Genomic DNA, 17454 nt, shown 5'->3' on the forward strand with positions numbered 1-17454 from the left:
TCTCTTACTCTCTATATATATTTTCACAGACACATATGTTAATATGTTAATATATGTCTATTTACAGTTGAAAAAACGCTTTGGCAGGAGGCCTGTTGTTACCTTGTGAATCTAGGTCAGTGCACCCTGAAAGCCAGCTTGCCCTATGTCATATGCCTCTATGCTAAACTACAGCCAGTGTTGGGGTAGTTACTGAGAAAAAGTAACTAGTTACTAGTTACTTCTGAAAATTGTAACTAGATTACTTTACTTGTTGTTACTTTACTTTCACATTTAAGCAAATGTCCAAATTTACGGCAAAGATACATGGACAAACATCATGGCCCTTTCATCACTTTATTTTTCAATTTTCAATAAAGGGCATCTCTTAGCCTTTCCACATAGTGTATTGTAATTGTAAACATGTAAAACAAAATGGCATATAAAACTCAGCTATTCACTTGAACGAACAGTAACCCATCCACACTCTGACCAAAAAAATATGCCTCACTTTAAAATCTCATTGAGTTGACAGCAGTTGATAGACACCTCTCGCCTGGACATAGAGTGCATTTTACTGTAATATTTTTGTACTTGTGAAGATGACAACTGTACACAGGTGTTTTATTAAAGCGTGGTCATATTTTTTGTGTTTTAGGTGGTTAGATTAAGTCTGAGTATTTTAATATGTTGGGTAATATTTCATATCGGTATTCTTTTTAGTTGCTTCTCTGTGTTTGGTTAAACCTTGGTAAAATCTGTAGTCCTGAAAGACTACAGTGATCAGGCGATTTACGTATGTGCACCTGTGCAGCCTCACTGACACTGAGTTGGTTAGCCTTCGAAAATGTCTGCTCACGGTAAAAAACTAAAGGTTGATAATACAGAATGTAGAATTTTTAACAAGACATGGACTTTTAAGTATCTGTTCACTGAAGTCAAAGGCAAAGCTGTGTGCTTAGCTTGTAGAGAACAGGTCGCTGTGTTGAAGGATTACAATTTGAATCGGCACTACGGGACGAAACACGCAAATAAAAGAACTTGACTGATGCAGAGTAGGCGCAGGCCGCTGATGGTTTTCTAGTTAAGCCAATAGGGTCCAATTGCAGTGCTCCCTCCTCAGGCCCCTCTAAACTGGAACTCTCTCCTCAGGCCCCTGAAGCCGGAACTCTTTCCTCAGGCCCCCTTTTTCATGTGTATCCGAGGTATTAGCGCCAACGCTGGTTGGAGGATACTAGGCTATTTATATTAATGGGCTAACTTACATTGAACTACAGTTTTAGCATAAGTCAATAGTGTTTAACATGGCAGAAATTAGCATTGCGGCTAGTGTTAGGTATTGCTAACATTAAGAACATGATCACTGTTCTGCCCCTGGCAAGCATAGAAAATAGGTTTGGCAGTTAAGCCCCATCTAGTGGTCATTATAGAATATCACATTTTTTCCGTTGGTCATTTGCAGCAGCTACAGCTGGCTCGTGTTATTGTTTATTGTTTCCACGGTAACAAGAGCCGGCTCTGAAATAATTCATTTTTTAACGTTGATAATACAAACAACACTACTCTCTTAATCAGAAATCAATATCTATCCTTGTATTTATGTTAAATTGCTTCATCAATCACCACCTCAATCATAAAGATGTGTAATAATAGTACTAAACATATATTCCATATTCCAATAACGTAGGATTACGGCACAGTGTTCATGGGAAACTTAGGCTACTGCAGGGGGATAAATTAACAATAACCATGCCGAGAACATAGCCTTATGTATCGTTCATGAAATGCCTCATGTATCACCGGCCAAACTGGCTAGCAAGTTTTTATGAACACCTGCCAAAATGAAATTTAGCCCGCATTTGGCGGGTTGGCGGGTGTTCATTTAGAACCCTGTACCTAACGATAGCAGCAATGCTAATTTCCGCTTTGTTAAACACTATTGACTTTGCTAAAACCGAAGTTCAATGTAAGTTAGCCTATTAATATAAATAGCCTACAGTATCCTCCGACAAGCGGTGGCGCTAATACCTTGGATACACATAAAAAAAGGGGCCTGAGGAGAGAGTTCCGGTTTAGAGGGGCCTGAGGAGGGAGCACTGCAATTGGACCCTTCTCAGTTAAACTGCAGACCCTGATGATCACCTGTCAGCTGTCCTTTGCATATCTACCTCAGACATTAAACCAGACTTCAATGCACTTGTTCAAGCCCAAGACAGACTGGATTTTTCTCAATGAGTAAGAAAAACTGAACTGGAAAACATCAAAAGCACTTATTGCTTTTGTATAAAGTTAATCAATTGCTGGTCTTTAAAGGGGCAATTGATTGCAAAACCGATTTTACCTTGTCATAGTTGAATAACGACAGTTCGGTGAGTAAAATTAACATACAGTGAATATCAAAGTCCATTGACACCTCTTTCCTATGCAAATCTCAAAAAGAAAAAACTTGGCTGTAAAACGCTAGCTTTTCAACAAAGCCACCGGTTTGACGTAGGACGGGGGGCCGCCCTTTTTGGCTTTGGTCTGTATCTTTGTCACGCCCCAAACTTTACATCCAGACCAGCCCGAGGTAGCGTGTATCTCCGATACTAGTTTAGCTGTGCGCTGCTCTGTGTAGGCTACTTATAAGGAATTACAAAGAAGAATGTTTTGAATTATAACAAGGATATTGAAAATGGACCACGGTCGTAAAAGCTGTGTTCCAGGCTGTACAGGGAAGGCTAACACTCACAGTCTTCCCAAGGAGCCAAACATTCGACAGGCATGGCTGCTCTTGTCTATGAGAAGATCCCGGCGAAGTTCGACACTCAATCATTCATTTGCTCTGAACATTTCACCCAAGACAGTTTCGACCACCTTGGACAATTTCAAGCAGGATTTACTAGGAAGCTGAACCTGGAAAGAGGTGCTGTTCCGACCGCATGCTCATTGCAACCGCAAGCTATAAGGACAGTATGATGTTGTGCTAACAGTTATTAGCAATGCTAACGTTTCCTGTATATAGCATACCAGGTAGAATGGTAAAAACGTTTCTTCACACATCAAATGACTCTAGCTAGACTACCTGTAGTCGGAATTAGAAGTGAAGCTTCCGAAAAAATAGCTTTTTCAGCAAGATATCGAGCTAACTAACTGAAGCCAAGTAGAATCACGATATGGTTTGGTTGCTAAGCTGTAGCCTAACGTTCTACCCACCTAAGTCAATCCAGTTTGCTTCAACAACAGAAGTGGAAACAAGTAATGTTATCATTTCAAATGATATGTGGTCAATCTGTTGAAAACAGTGTTGTGTAGACACAATAGATTTATTTGCGCTTTTTTTTATTTCAAGTCTCCACCTTCGGTGTTTCAGTGAGTGCTGCTGTTGGCCGTGTTGTGTTTTTGCTCCCCAGGTTCACTTGTTGAAAACCAACCAATCAGCGTGCAATCAGCGTGCTGCTTATCTAAATATTAATGAGCATACCATAAAAGGAGAAAAGCTAGTGTTTTTTCCCGGGAACATTTCAGAGGATCTATTAGGGGGCATAGAACAGCACCCGGGCCATTTTCAACCCAACCAATGTTACATATCCTATTCGGAGACCTTAAGGAACAGTGTAAAATACCCCCCAAAAACAGTAAATCGCCCATTTAACATACATCTTATGTATTTTTGTGAAGGTTTAAAGGTATGTAAAAACAAATAATGTAATTACACTTTTGACATATTTTCATAGCCTTATTGTATTTCCAGTAGCAGCTCAAACCCAATTTGTCATGTGCTGTGCAGGGAGAAAAATTACATTTACATTTATTCATTTAGCAGACACTTTTATCCAAAGCGACTTCCAGGAAAGAGCTTTGGAAAGTGCATAGGTCACTGATAATAACAACAAGATAGCCCCAAAAACATTGCGAGTAGCCAAAACATGAAGCACATATTGTGAACAACCAAAATAAGTGCCAAAGGGAAGAACCATAAGAGCATGTAGTTAAACAAGTTACAATTAAACAACATAAACCGCCATAAATGCAAGTGTACCTGTAGAAAAAATGAGCAACAATAAAAACAATATATCAGCGAGTATTTAAAAAAAAAAATCAGTTACCACAAACCACAAGAGCACCAAGTCTCTAGGCAAGAGTCATTGTGATCCTTGAGGAAACTAACATTGGGTAAAGCATACCGTTCCTACGAACCGTACATTTGCTGGGAGAAAAGAATAATAATATCTGCATTGGCCTCATCTTAGTTTGTGGTGTGCAATGAGGGAATCAATGTTCTGGCATGATGAATGACAGTGGTTCTTGTTTTCATGGAAACACATACACACCTCACACCTGGCCCAATAGCTCAAAAAGTCCTGGACCCGATTGTTTTCCAATTTTGCCCAATGATACAACAGGTCCCTCACTACTCCCACACGGCTAGTGGCCCATGTGCGCCCATAGGTGGCGCTATAAAACACGCCCAAAGTCTACGTGATTTCCCCAGCGCCCCATTAGTCTAAAAAACCTGTAAATTGGTATACATGCCTTATTTCTCATGGGAAACAAAAAGCCTCAAGGTACTTTAGGTCTTGTAATGTCCAAATTTGGTCCAACCTTCAAAACCCTTCTCCTTATGAACCATAGATCCAATCGACTTGAAACGTTTTACAGATGTGTAGAATACATGTCTTTACATAGGGTGACATGGAATAAGAAATGCAATACAAAATGGCTGAAAGGGGTGTATTTATGTAAATGTACACATTGCCTCAATATCTTTGTGTCAATAAATATAATATAATTTTGACTCATGGTTTTTCAAACCTAATAGGGTTCAAGACGACATCACTCTGAAGTACCATAAACAATTTCAGCTTGGTATGTCTATATATGATTGAATTCAATTGAATTGCTCCACAGCGTGCGCTCCAAATTCTCACAGGCTCATCCTGCTCCTTCACACTAGGGTGACCACTTGTCCCGCTTTGCGTTGTGTTGCACAGCATTTTCACCCCTTGTCCCGCACGTCGCATATTGAATATGCTGTGCGATACAGCGCAAAGAGGGACAGGTGGTCAACCTACTTGACACGTGCGAGCTTGGCGAGACGCACACACATCCTTTCTGGAAATGGTGTGCTGACCAAGCCCCCACCCTTGGTCTTTAGCTCCTGTTTCATTTCGCTTCCAATTGCAGCTCGCCGTTACGAATAAAAATAATTTTTTGGCGGCCATTGTTGTTTTCAAGTGGAATCGCCTGATAGCCGTGTTGGAGGCAGCCACGTTCGGTAAGTCCTATTTTTACACATTTTAAGCTAGAATCAACGATTGGGTTCATGAAAGTACACTACTCTTGAATTTTGGTGACGGTTTCAGCACTTTGAGACCTTTAGAGCGTGAGTTTGAAGTGACGGAAAACCGAACTCGAAAAGTAGCTAGCTTTTTCCCTCTGTGTAATTAGTGAATAGTAGCATCTCAGCGAATTCATCAAAAAGGTAGAGGAGAGCAGCTTTTAGGAGACCTGTCGGCTCAGAATTTAGATTTGGGTCGTGAAAGTCTTTTTAATAAGCCTATGCGCCAGGGAGACCGCATAGGCTTAGGCGGCAGCCATGTTTTGGTTGCGTCATGTCCATAAGTTCACCATTTTACAGTTCGGTCGACAGACTCGACACCAAAAATGTGTTTGTTACCAAACCTCGAGGAGGGAAACCTTTAGGCGATGTGGGAATTGTGCTTTTAGCCAGATGCCCCGATTCTTTTTGTGATTTGTGGGAAACCTGCAAGTGGAGTGAGACTGCGACCCAGGGGTACATTGTTTTGACTTAGCCTCAGAGACAGACTCGGCTCGCTCACTGGTAGTGTGTAAACAATATTGTAGTTCACTCAATTCTACTCCTAAAACGTCAGGGAGGACTGCTTTTTTTAGACAAGAGCCTGCTGAAGATTCGCCTGGTCCTAACCAGACCCTAGTACATTTCATTTGTACAGAGGGTCTGGGATCTCTCCATTGACAAACGTTAACTTCCTTGAAGGCGGGTCCTCTGTTGAAGTTTAAAACTATTGGATCCACCCAGAGCCACTCTGATTTGCCATAACCAATCGCAAGCGTTCGCTTTAGCCAACTCCTTCTACACAACTGTAACGGAGCTAGCTGCCGTAGCTGGAAAATCAAACTTTTCCCAAACCCCGTGAGGAGGAGGGCCACAACATCATGGCCACCAACAAAACTCAGCAGTGTTGCCACAACTGCAGAATAGTTTCGCTCAGATCTTTCTCCGCCGCCATTACTGAACTACTCAAACTAGTGCACGACATTAACGTCATCGTTCTCAGCCACTCCCTCTGTTCGCTGATTGGACCTACAAAAAATGTGTTTCTGGAAAACGACTTCAGAGCCGAGCTCCCAGACCTAGTACAGAAGCAAAATCCAAATTGAGCGGAAGTACGTAGGAAGGCAGAGCCAGGATAGGTGAAGATATCCAGCATCTAGGATCTTTCAAAACAAGGCTATTTCATTCGTCATTTGCCTGATAAAGCGACCTACGTTAGCCAGGCTAGTTTCACTTGGTCAGCCTATTTAAAGGTCTCTGACAGTCAGAATCTCTGTTTAAAGGCAAAGGTCAAGCTGGTCTTTGGTCAGATGTGTATATTGACCATTTTAGAGCTAAATACTCTTGCCAGATTCTGGAATCGACTTGTGGAAAATTGTGCGGTTACAACAGCCGTGCGAGGGATTTCAGTTGTTGTGTTTGTTCAGTTAGATGTTTGTAATGTTATTGTTTATCAGTTAATATAATCTTGTTGGTCAGCCTGATTGTGCATGTTGGGTATTTAGGACCAGAGAGTCGGCTGCTGTACTGTCGTAAGATATTCTCGCTGAGAGCTGAACATGAGCTCTGCCCTAGCCTGGTTGCCCCTGTTAATTGTGCATTGACTGAGACTCTGGAAAGAGATCAACTCAAGTAGAGTTAAAATATCTACTGGTTTTCAGCCATCTTGGGGAAAATGTGTCAATTTTAGGAGGCATGTTTTTGGACTACCCCTAAACCTCATGTGGCCGCCGCAGCGTTTCTCCTTTGGCATGAACTGTGCTGGGAGAGAGGGAAACAGCATGGATGGAAGTTGTGTGTGGGCAGATGTGTCTTTATATAGGGTGATTGGAATAAGAAATACAATACAAAATGGCTGAAAGGGGTTGTATTTATGTAAATGTACACATTGCCTCAATATCTTTGTGTCCACATTGCCTCAATATCTTTTTGACTGAGGGCAATTCCAGCGTTATGGATGTGACATTTGTACTCAAAATGACAAGAACAATTTCTCAGTAAAACAAAACTTCTTACAATATTTAAATTAGTCATGCATATTCTGAAAGTACTCAATGGGTAGAATAGAGGAAAACAATTTTTTTGCAAAAAATATTTTTCTGACACAAAATTATTACAAAAACACCTGCGTTATGGATGTGACGAGAACATTTCATTTTCTGGAGACTATACTTTTTTCTGTAACTCAGTGAATCATTAAATCTAGTGTAGAAAGTTTGATATTGACATGATCATGGAGTCTTAGGTGAACATAAAAATAGCAATTTCTAAAACATGTAGTCTTTTATGCAGAATTCTATGAGGAAAAACCTGCGTTATGGATGTGACATTATTCTGTTATGGATGTGACGTGTCTGAAATACACACAGAATCTGTTGGGAAATCAAGAATCAAACTTTCACAGCGCTTTTTTCATCATCTAAAATAACTTGTGAATTAGTTTTAACATTAAGCAAACCATCGGAAATGTCACTGGAGATTTTCAAGATGGCCACCAAAATAGCATTGATAATGATATTTTGGGCCCTATTTTAACAATCTGAAACGTAAGTATCAAAAAGTGAAACGCAAGTGACTGTGGACGGGACGGCGCTGACGTGCGTCTGTGAAGGGAAAAGTCCGCTTTCCGTTGAGTGCAAAATAGGAACGATACTTGCGTCAGTGTACAAAGTCAATTGCGCTGGGTAAGAAAAGGACCCTTTATCTTTTTTTTGTTGTCAAAGTTGTTGTCAAATTACTATTATAAAAGTTCAGAATGGTCACCAATCATCTTTAGCTGTTAATACTCTCACACAGTCTTACAAATGATTTTGAGTAATGAACACAAAAAAAAGAGTTTTTTTTTATATTTGTCTTTTTTGGAAAACCAGCATTTCGGATATGACGTTTGAACATCATGGATGTGACCCGTCTGGACCAGTCTTCTGCAAATTACATAAAACGCCTACATGAATAGTGATTTTCAACATTAAACTATTAATTAATTTCTGAAATTAAAAACATTGAGTTACAAATACACTGTGTGAAATACCCCCAAAACACAGTCAATGACCCCTTTAAGACATCTTTGATCGAAGGTGTCAACTCTACCTCAGCTTGATCCGACAGGTAGCGCGAGCAAATTACAGAGCGCCGCCTTAAATGCCTAAACCAATCGAGTCCCTCGAGCACTTTCAAGTTGCCTCTCTAGTAGGAAGTAAATATTACAAACATGGAGCGGGGATCGAGGTTATGGCAAAGACGGTTACGGCAAGACAATTAGTCTACTCGAAAAATCAGTATCACTGGAGAAGATGTCGATCGTTGAAGATATGTTTAGGCAATATCATGTTACCAATGATTCCGTTTCACTGAAACAAGTCGATGAAAGGGGTTATAACGGCCAAAAACACGATTGTCAGCTTTGCAGTTTCATTTGAGAACATTTGTATTGTGAAGATTTACATTGTGTAGTGTCCGTAAGGTCACGTCCATAACACATCATTAAAGTTTTTAAAAGTAACAAAGGGGCAAGATTTGTTAATTAAACTTACCATTGGTATAAATAAGCTTTGCACAGTAACTTTGGATGTTGTAGCATCGGCACTGTTTGATAGGCATAAACTTATTCTCAGTGGCGGATTTTGTGATTTGACTCCTATTAACTTAACTCCTATTCTCACTTGTTTCAATCGTAATTATTAATATAATAATAATAATAATAATAATAATAACTAAAGGGTACAATTTCTGGAGAAATTGTAGGGTGTGCTTCCTAGCGTCGGTTGTAGAAGGGTCAGTTTATTAACTGTAATTTTACAACTGATATTTCTGTATATTTTATATAAAAATGCATATGCCATTACTATTTATGGAGATTGCATAGATTTAAAAGCATACATTTGTTGCTGCTCATTTACAATTCAAAATACAAAAAGTGAAACATTGAATAAAACGGTTGTGATCTCATTTCCGAGGAAAAGAGGAAAGCTACAGCAGCCTCAGTTGAAAAGTTGGATCAAACGAAAATATTGGGCATTCCGGTGTAAAACAGTGCTAACCTCTGTGACACTTTAAGTTTTTCCATTCTAGTGATATTTTCAAGCATTTAGCCTTCTCATGTTGCATTAATTCATTAAGAAAACCCTTGAAACAAGCTATTGTACAATATTGTCACCGGCAGTATTTCAGATGGAATCGCGATTCAAACAATACCATCTGCTGAGTGAAAATATACCCCCAAAGCTTGATATTTATGTATGGGAAATGGCTAATTCAAAAAAAGTTTGCTGGAGGCGATCATTGTCAGTAACAATGCAAAATCTGGTCTCAGTTAGAGACCTGCGTGGAGAAGCTGTCCCCGATAAATTGTGCAACGAGCAAGCTAGCCTACAGTAGCTGCTGTTGCTAGCCAAACTTCACTGAGTAGCACTTGTGCCAGCTACCGCATCATTGGATACCAGTGGAGAGAACAAATACGTTTTCTTCAGTAGTTTCAGTTTGGCAACTACTTGTTTACTCTCCTCTTTTGTCTTTCTCTTTTGTGCTCCACTCGGGGAGTTGCGTTTCATTTAGCAAATAGTTTTTTGCATTCACTTCACTCTTCTACTGTCTCGTATTTACCAACTGAAATGTCGTGCTTTGCTGTGCAGTTGCTACAATCGATGGAATAGTCCATAGTAGAATGGGGTGGGAGGGAAAGCCTGCGTTGACACAAATAGAATAAACGCTCTGTTGGTACTTTGTTGATACTTTTGGGGAAGGTTTTGACTTTTAATTGATTTGTATTTTTATTATAGTTATTATTGATCATATAGTATTTTTATGGAGTATTTCAAGGGGCCCCCTGGCAGCTGGGGGCCCCAGGCGGTTGCCTACTTTGCCTAATGGGTAAATCTGCCCCTGCTTATTCTACAAAACGTTACGGACGTGACTTGGCCATGGAACTCACTGACTCATAAACAAGAGGCTTAATGCATTTAAGGAGTTGTGCTTTTAACTCAAGCTGAGCATACACAAAGCTATATCATTCCCTTGTCCATCAGGAAAATGGTAACATTTTATTGAAAACTGGAGTCCATTTACCCCGTTCTTGAAATGGTACAAAACGGCCATTTGACAAATGTTTTTTTTGCATGAGTGCACAACTTGTATATGTAAAAGAGTGCAATTGACAATAAATTTAGATCAGAGTGGTTACATGCAACAAAATATAGACCTAAGTGAACATTTTAACAACAGTCATATTTGTGTGGGGCTTTGGGCTTTTTTTTTATGGTAAGGGTGACCTTTGCATGGAATTGCCCCTGATTTAGAACCTTATTGGCTTTGAGATGACATCATTCTGAAGTAGTACCATGTGCAATTTCATGCAATTTGACATTGAAATGTTTCTTAACCTTTGTCCCAAAGCTGACCAAAGGTAAACTCTGCCCTTTCTATTAATAAAACCTCAACAGTTGGTGTGTAGCAGAGAGGATAGAGAGCCTAGTAGTCATGAGTTCAAATCCCCATTCAGCCTATTGTTGTTGGCCAAACATGAAGTAGTTTTGCTTCTACATTGTACATTTTTATCATATTTTGCAGAGGAACCCGCATCGCTGGTTCCAGCTATATTCATATTATTATATTTCTCCGTGAAATGGCTCAATAGCTCTAAAAATCCTTAACCCAATTTTTTCAAATTTGGCCCAATGATACAACAGGTCACTCACTACGTCCTGACCCCGAATGGTCCACGTATGCCCATAGGTGGCGCTATAAGCCACGCCCAGAGTCTACGTGATTTCCCCATCGCCTCATGACTCCAAAATGCCTGAAAATTGGTATACATGCCTTATTTCTCATGGGGAACAAAAAATTCTCAAGGACCCATAAGCCTCATAAGACCCATAATCCGCCATGATGGATTTTCCTGTACAGTGATCTTTTTTTTTAAACCTTCAAAATTGGTCTCCACTTAAAACAAAGGTCCAATTGACTTGAAATTTTGTAAAGATGTGTAAAATTGATGTCTTTCAAAACGTTACTTGGGGGAAATGAATCAAATACAAAATGGCTGAAAGAGGTGTATTTATGTAAATGTCCACATTGCTTTAATATATTTGTGTCAATAAATCAAATATAATTTTGACTGATGGTTTTTCAAACCTTTTTGGCTTCAAGATGACATCATTTTGAAGTACCATACACAATTTCACCTTGATATGTCAAAATATGATTGAATTCAATTGAATTGCTCCAAAGCGTGCGCAGACTCATCCTGCCCCTTGACACACGCGCAAGCTTGGTGAGACACACACACACTTCCAATCGCAGCTCGCCATTACAAATATTGTTTTTTTTTTCGGGAGCCATTGTTGTTTTCAACTGGAATCACCTGATAGCCGTGTTGGAGGCAGCCACGTAAGTCATTTCTCTTATTTTCACACATTTTAAGCTAGAATCAATGATGATCATGAGGTTCGTGAAAGTACACTACTCATGAATTATGGTGAAGGTTTGAGCACTTTTAAACCTTTTAGATCATGAGTTTGAAGGGATGGAAAACCGAACTCGAAAAGTAGCTATCTTTTTCCCTCTGTGCTTATAATTAGTGAATCATTTAGCATCTTTGGAAAACTTGCAATATGAGTGAGAGTGCATTGTTTTGACGTTAGCCTCAGAGTCAGACTCGGTTCGCTCACTGTATTTCACTCAATTTTACTCCAAAAACTTCAGGGAGGACTGCTTTTTGTAGACATGAGCCTGCTGAAGATATATAGTATCTATGATTTTTCAAAGCAATCCTGTTTCATTCGTCATTTGCCTAAGAAAGCGACCTATGTGAGCCAGGCTACTTTCACTCGGTCAGCCTATTTAAAGGTCTCTGACAGTCAGAATCACTGATTACAGGCAAAGGTCGAGCTGGTCTTTGGTCAGATGTGTATATTGACCATTTTAGAGCTAAATACTCTTGCCAGAGCTTGGAATCAAACCAATGTTTTGAGTGACTTTGCATGGGTATTGCCACTGCAAAGTCTGTATCAAGTGTAGATGGAAAAAGCTTCATTTTTCACAACTGACATTAACCCTTCATCCAGCTGGATGAAGTTGGTCTTAACTCCTACTTCGGTCTTAGCTACGTCTGACTTTGAGATTGGAATTTACACCAAGTGCACCAAGTTTAACAGACCACGGTCGTAGCTGGTTTTAAGATGCGCGTCCTTGTGAAAATGCGAAAGCGTTGATTGTTACCAAGCAACACATTTAAGAGCCTATCCAAAGCACACTCTATAGCTAGCCTATCTCCCTTCAAAACAAGCCATGGATTAAAAAAAAACAAAACAAAAGGAAAATACATTTTTCTGATAGAGAAATTAGAAAACTTTTGTTTACTCAGAATAGAAGCGTGCTCACAGGGAAATTTAACACAAACAAACAGAAACAATTAGCTTGAAAATCGATCACCAATAAAATTAACAGTGGATTTGTGCGATGACGGACAAATCTTTCTCGCCTTAATGCCCTTTTCATATGTTGCCTATAAACAAGACGCGCTGCATGTGCGATCAAACTGTTTTACATTATAATAACCATGGATATTAGTCTGATTTTCCAACTTACACCTGCTCCCCACTAGGCGTAAAATGTACACCCAGGTGCAGCACATAAAAGGCTTAAGTCTAACTGGTGCACTAGTCGTAACTTTCAGTTCTACGTCGGACGTAGTGTTACACCCAGGCGTACGCCCAGCTGGTGCAATCGGCTCAGGGTGTTTACATCTTCCTCCTCACCCTCCTCTTCCAAAAGGAGAATAACGAGCGGTTCCCCCTATGGCAGACAATACTCGATGTTAGACAAAAATCAATGCACGTGTCAACCTCCGGCAAATTAACCGTAGCGTTAGCTAAATGGATCGCCACATCATGCAGGCCAATTTTCATAGCGGAGGACGAAGGTCTGCGTGATATAATTCGGATTGCGTCCAATGACCCAACTTATGAGTTACCCTCGAGCCACAGTCGTCTCTAAGATACATGAGCTGTATGAAACCGAGAAGGAAAAACTTGTGAAGGATTTGGAACTCGTACCGACGGGCGCACTAACTGGAGATTATTGGACATCGGTAGCTAATCACAGCTATTTTGAGACTACAGCCCACTATAGTGAAGAACAGTGGAAACTGCATTCACGTGCTTTAACTGTCATGAAAACAGAGGACAGGCATCATGCTTCGGTGTGCGCAGAACAGTTTATGGATGTGGCAAAGCAGTGGAACCTCGAGAATAAAGTAAGCACAGATAGTGCACGGAATATAGTTGCAGCGATGAGACAGCTGCCATTCGAACATTTGCCATGCACCGCGCACAGCCTTCAACGTTCTGTTTGTGTGTCTGCAGAATAGTGCATTTGACAGTGCTCTGTCCAAATGCCAAAAGGTGGTGGGGCACTTTAAACAGAGTCCACCAAATACTGCAGAACTCCAGAAACAGCAAGTCCTATATGGGCTGAAGACAGAGTTCCTTGTGCAAGATGTACCAACCAGATGGAACTCCACTCTGGAGATGGTGAAGCGTGTACAAAGAAAAAAGGATCCACTGAAAGAGCCCCGAGCCCTGCATTAAACCAATGTCACCATGCCAACAAATGCTGAGCTGGAAAAGCTGCAGAAGCTGGAGACACTACTGGAGCCCTGCAGGTAACGCTCTTCCTTTCTGGCTGCATGGTGAAGCTTAATACGTTCAGTGTCAAATCTGATATACACAGTGCTTAAAGTAGCTTAAGCTTAGCTTAGCCTCAGAGTTTAATTGTGAATTGTCTTTTGCCGATACTTCCTTGCAGAAGAAAAGTTTGTATCCTGTTCCTTTATGCTGCCTGCCTTATGCCATCTGTCTCGGGTGATGAAGAGTTCAGATGATGACCCAGGCTACATCCTCAAGATCAAGCAGACTTTCATCTTGGACATAAAAAAAACGCGAGGACAAGACAAACAGTACATGGCTTAAAATCTCCAAAGCACTTGACCCAAGATTCAAGGACCTCAAGTGTATGCACAGACCTGAGAGAGCTGAGGTGTGGGGATTGGTTGCTGGGATTCTGAAGGAGGAGATGCCCCCACAGCAGCCAGTAGAAACAGCAACGTCTGAACCTCCACAGAAGAAAGCAGCTCTCTTAGCTACTTCTGATTCTGAATCGGATGAGGAGGAGGACTGTATTGACAAATCTACAGAGCACTAAAGAGCCGAGCCTGTCATCAGCATGGAGGAATGTCCCTTGGAGTGGTGGTCCAAACATGCTGGGGCACACTAGCCTGACGTTGTCATACTCATAATTCTAGTCAGAATATGAGTCTGAGAACTCTCCGTTGGGCTTTGACTACGGGGCGTGTTTCAAACGAGCCTGGAAAACAAATGCCTCTTCGCTCAATTGGATAGACCTACAACCAATCAGAGCAACGTAATATGTTGTTTGTTGAAAACGAATTCAACCCAAGCGCTCTTTCGTGACGTTGTTGATTACGTTACTGTTGATCATCTGTCCATCATTGTATAAAGCCCGCCCTGGCAATTTCATTGGTCCGCCCAGATTCTGGTTTTCTGTAGTTGGTCACCAATACGAGACCCTCCAGACCCAACTTCCAGACCAAATTTTTTTGGGGGCGGGGAGAAGTTGGGCTGGCAGCCAGGCTAGGGGCACACAACAAGTTAGCCTGCCTTGCTTGCTAGTACTTGGCAACACTTGCGACATCAGTACCATGTGAGAGGTTGTTTTCTATTTAAAGGAGACATGAAATGCTGTTTTTGGATGCTTTTATATAGGCCTTAGTGGTCCCCTAATACTGTATCTGAAGTCTCTTTCCCGAAATTCAGCCATGGTGCAGAATTATAGCCACTACGAGTAGTCCCACTATGAGCTTTCCTCAGAACGCGCTGTTTTGGTGTCTGTAACTTTAAATGCTAATGAGGAGGAGAGGGGCGGCAACATGCACTAATGTTTACAACAGATGTATCGCAATGGCTCGTAGCCCCCGTTGCTGTAAGATGCCTCGAATTTAGCCATTCTCATCTGATCACCCTGGTTTGCAGACGTGCACACTCATAAATAATTTCAATGAGGAGAAAGGCGGATATCGCCCCTGCCATAACACCAACAGCATAACGGTTATCCAAATAACAAAGAAGTGTACAACACTGGCATTACAGCGTTTGTATTCACACACATACTTGATGCCATCTATCTTTACATTAGCAACAGTAACTCAGCTGTTAGCTGCAGAGCTAATGTTACAGCTACATTCTAAGGGTAGCAAGCTAGGTAACCATATACAGTAAAGCAACAAAATGATATAGCGTAAGTTAACTTACTTGTCCAAGGTTTGTAGCTTGACCAAGGAGAGTTAGTAATGATCCAGAATTGTATTTCAGCAAGGCCAGGTTTGTATTGGCTCAAGTTGAGGAAACAGTAGAGGCTGAAATGTTTGGCGCAGACATACAAAACTTTGTGAAGTGGTGTCGGCGCGATTCCAGCGAAAATCTAATTAAGATACTGGTTGTGCAGAAGCTTGGATGAAGGAACAAAAAAAATACTTTTGTTTTGATTTGTACATCCAAGCTCTGAGCAACTGTTATTCTTCGTTTGTTTGCTCGCCATGATGTCTCTCCAGGAAAAATCGATATCGCACTCGCCCTTGCACGGTGGTAGCTCAGTTTCTCATGGGCGGGCCAGATGATCTGGGCGGGCAAAGCAGAGAGAGGGGAGGTGACCTTGCTCCTATCTACATCACTAGGAGGAGATTTTCAAACAGAGCGATTGAGCCTTCATTTCGTCAAAGGCGGAGAAAAACACGCAGGGCTTGGTTTACACTTATCGAAAATTCTAGCCACTGGGTGACCAAAGGCAGGCTAGGGGAACTCATATTAATGTTAAATAACCTCATAAAGTGAAGTTTTCATGTCATGTCTCCTTTAAAGTTTTTAGGTACACACCCTTTTAATGGTATTTCACAAAAAATCTATTATTGGGGTAAAATTTGAACAGATTAAATACATTAAATACATTTGCGATTAATCATATGAAATAATGTGATTAATCGCGATTAAATATTCTAATCACTTGACAGCCTTAGTAAAAAGTTTTTAAATTTGGCACATACAAACGTGCAATATACAATATACAAACATGATACAACATGCCACAGCTAATGCCCATACAAAGACTGTCCCACATCAGACCATAGGGAGTCAAGTGGCTGAGCGGGTAGAGCATCGGGCTAGTAATCTGAAGGTTGCCAGTTCGATTCCCGGCCAGTACACATGACGTTGTGTCCTTGGGCAAGGCACTTCACCCTACTTGCCCCGGGGAGAATGTCCCTGTACTTACTGTAAGTCGCTCTGGATAAGAGCGTCTGCTAAATGACTAAATGTAAATGTAAATAGGGGGCACCACAGGCCACGCCCAATTGTCCACTTTTCAAATTAATGGCATTTCCACCCCATTGCTGCAATTCTTCTGAAACTTGGTGTACATGCCTAATTTTTCATGAGGAACAAAAAAGCCTCCAGGATCCATAAGTTCCTCTATGATGGATTTTCCTGTACAGTGATAATTACAGTCATATGTATAATTGATGTATACATTTTTGTTACTCAAGACAATCGAATCAAATACAAAATGGCTGAAAGGGGTGTATTTATGTGAATGTCCACATTGCCTCAATATGTATATGTCACTAAATCAAATGTCATTTTGAATGATGGTTTTTCAAACCTAATAGGCTTTAAGGTGACACCCCCCTGAAGTACCCAAGTCACCTTGATATGTGAAAATATGACTGAATTACAGCTGTTTGTGCTTCGACCAAATCTGACAATGCTTGCCATGGATTAACGTCTTATTTTATTCTCTCAATGTTATTATTCTTATCTTATTCTTATCGTCTTATTTTATTCTGGCTCAATTGGATGAGTGTTGTAGGTTCAAAACCAGTCAAAAGCATATTGTTTTTGACTGAAGGGTTTCTAGTCTTCTGGTCAATCCTCTGGTTGTAACACATAGCCATGAGTGTTTATTTGAGCCTTTCACAACACTCTGATCATCTGTTTAGCGAGACTGTGTAAACCACTACAAAACAAGCCAGGTTCACCACAGTAGCTACTTGTAGTGTGTTCAAAAGTTATGGGTTCTAATCCAGTCAGGGGTATATTTAAAAAAAATTA

The 17454-nt window shown here is 40.7% G+C and overlaps 1 protein-coding gene and 1 long non-coding RNA gene across 3 annotated transcripts in view; one reads left to right on the forward strand and one right to left on the reverse strand.

Annotated features, from left to right (window-relative positions):
- The window catches only part of LOC124465495, a 250554-nt gene that overhangs the window by 192174 nt on the left and 40926 nt on the right, over window positions 1-17454 (reverse strand). The gene's annotated exons all lie outside the window — the stretch shown is intronic.
- The window catches only part of crlf3 (cytokine receptor-like factor 3), a 54347-nt gene that overhangs the window by 1026 nt on the left and 35867 nt on the right, over window positions 1-17454 (forward strand). The window lies entirely within an intron of this gene.

This window comes from Hypomesus transpacificus, unplaced genomic scaffold, assembly GCF_021917145.1.
Source record: "Hypomesus transpacificus isolate Combined female unplaced genomic scaffold, fHypTra1 scaffold_52, whole genome shotgun sequence".
NCBI classification, from domain to species: Eukaryota; Metazoa; Chordata; class Actinopteri; order Osmeriformes; family Osmeridae; genus Hypomesus; species Hypomesus transpacificus.